We start from the raw sequence: 2,762 nt of genomic DNA, 5'->3' as shown, positions 1-2,762 counted from the left end.
TTCTGAACTTTAGACACAGAGCTGAATATGTTGAGCAGTGTCTCTGAGAGTTCCCAAAGATCCTGCTTTTCCCAAATGGCATCCTTACACTGGTGCCCAATGTCCTAACCCATAGGCTACAGTGGTGGACAAGCAGGCTCTAATGCCAGGGCCAGCCTATCCCCATGGTATGCAACTATGGTTTTGATGTGGGATGTGTCTGGAAGACTGGCCATGTTCACCAAGCTCATGAGAATGAATGATGGGGTTCTGCATTGTTTTTTGTTTTCTTGCATTTCCATGAACAATGGTATGATAGGCAGACAGTTCTTTTGCTTTCATTAGGTCCATTGTGTATGCATGTATCTTGGATGCCCTCTTCTCCTCCATAAGCATTTAGAAGCTCATCATATTAAACTACCTGGCTCAGACATGAACATAAGAACATAAGAGAAGCCATGTTGGATCAGGCCAACGGCCCATCCAGTCCAACACTCTGTGTCACACAGTGGCAAAAAATTTTATACATACACACACACTATGGCTAATAGCCACTGATGGACCTGTGCTCCATATTTTTATCTAACCCCCTCTTGAAGGTGACTATACTTGTGGCCGCCACCACCTCCTGTGGCAGTGAATTCCACATGTTAATCACCCTTTGGGTGAAGAAGTACTTCCTTTTATCCGTTTTAACCTGTCTGCTCAGCAATTTCATCGAATGCCCACGAGTTCTTGTATTGTGAGAAAGGGAGAAAAGTACCTCTTTCTCTACTTTCTCCATCCCATGCATTAACTTGTAAACCTCTATCATGTCACCCCGCAGTCGACGTTTCTCCAAGCTAAAGAGTCCTCCACTGCGAAGACTGCCCATTTATACTCACTCTCTGCTTCCTATTACTCAGCCAGTTTTTGATCCACAAGAGGACCTGTCCTTTTACTCCATGACTCTCAAGCTTTCTAAGGAGCCTTTGATGAGGAACTTTATCAAAAGCTTTCTGGAAGTCAAGGTAAACAACATCTATTGGGTCTCCTTTGTCCACGTGTTTGTTCACCCCCTCAAAGAAATGTAACAGGTTAGTGAGGCAAGATCTTCCCTTGCAGAACCCATGCTGAGTCTTCCTCAATAACCCGTGTTCATCAATGTGCCTACTCATTCTTTCCTTGATAATGGTTTCTACCAACTTTCCCGGTATTGAAGTCAGACTGACTGGCCTGTAATTTCCCGGATCTCCTCTGGAACCCTTTTTAAAGATGGGGGTGACATTTGAACCTTCCAGTCCTCAGGAACGGAGGCAGATTTCAATGAAAGATTACAGATTTTTGTTAGAAGATCTACAAGTTCAACTTTGAGTTTCTTTCAGAACTCTCGGATGTATGCCATCCGGACCCGGTGACTTATTAGTTTTTAATTTGTCTATCAGTTGTAGGACCTCCTCTTTTGTTACCTCAATCTGACTCAGGTCTTTCAACACCCCTTCCAAAATTAGTGGTTCTGGGGCGGGCAAAAAGTTTTCGTCTTCCACATGGCTCAGCTGCATTAGAAGAAGGTGCTTTCTAGAGCTAGAGCAGAGCTGCTGGTAAGGTGAGTGAGTGTGATTTGTTTTTCTAAAACTGCTGGGGAGCATTATCTAGGGTTGCTGTGGGAGGGAACTGTGTGAGTGCTTGGTGCCTGGTGGAGAGGGGTTTCTGATTGCTTTTGTGTGTCTTTTTTAGCTGTTGCTGAGTGAGGAGAGCTTGTTTGCCTGGGGGTAATTGCCTGGGGGTAATTGCTGGCCTCACCCTCTGCTGTTGCTCTGGCTGTTGAGGCAGAAGTGTGTGGGGGCTTGAGCCTTTAATTTGCAAGGCTCCTCCTTGCCAGAGGCGCGAGCCAAAGGTCTCTTGGCCTATGGCTCTTAGCCTGGGGGTCTTGCCTGGGGGTTCTGTAGAAAGGTAGGTACTTACAAGTAGTTTCAAGTGGCAGTTGGTAGTGGGATTTAAAGAGAAGTCAAGATACAGAAAATTTTGAAATGGATTGCAGCAGCATGGATGGTGAGGGAGCAGAGGCAGTAACATGTAATGACTGTGGGATGTTTGTATTTCTACCTGAGAGTGGCACGAATTACACTTGCAGCAAGTGTAAGTTAGTGGCCCTGCTGGAGGAGAAGATATGGGGATTGGAGGCACGATTGTCCACACTGCAGTGTATAAAGGACGGTGAAGATTTTCTTGAAAGAACGCATGAGGTGCTCTTGAAAGGACAAGATGAGAGAGAGGAAGTGGTATCTCAGCAATTAGAAGAGAACCCAACACAGGAGGAGGGTTCCTGGAAAAATGTAACCCGAAGGAGAAAGAAAATCAGGAGATGATTCTGAGCCTCTGCTGCTCAGCAATAGGTTCCAGGATCTGCCCACAGTAACTGATTCTGAGCCATTGGAACAAGGGCTACTTCCCCAGCCTCCACGAAGCTTGAAAAAAGTTTCTCAGGATCCTGTGGATAAGAAGCCTGGAGTTTCTGCTCCCCAATATAGGAAGAGGAAAGTGGTGGTGATTGGAGACTCCTTGCTTAGAGGGGTAGAGCCCAGAGTGTGCTGACCAGACTTTTCATCCCAAGAGGTCTTCTGTCTGCCGGGTGCACGCATCCAGCATGTGACAGAAAGGATTGTAAGACGTATCAAGCCCATGGATTACTATCCTTTCTTGATGATCCATGTAGGAAGGAATGATACTGCCCGTCATAGCCCTGAACGTATTAGAAAAGACTATGTGGCTCTGGGTCAAAAGGTGAAGGAGCTGGGTGCACA

The sequence above is a fragment of the Heteronotia binoei genome, chromosome 21 (genome assembly GCF_032191835.1).
Source record: "Heteronotia binoei isolate CCM8104 ecotype False Entrance Well chromosome 21, APGP_CSIRO_Hbin_v1, whole genome shotgun sequence".
Classification (NCBI taxonomy): domain Eukaryota; kingdom Metazoa; phylum Chordata; class Lepidosauria; order Squamata; family Gekkonidae; genus Heteronotia; species Heteronotia binoei.
This window is presented reverse-complemented; position numbering follows the sequence as displayed.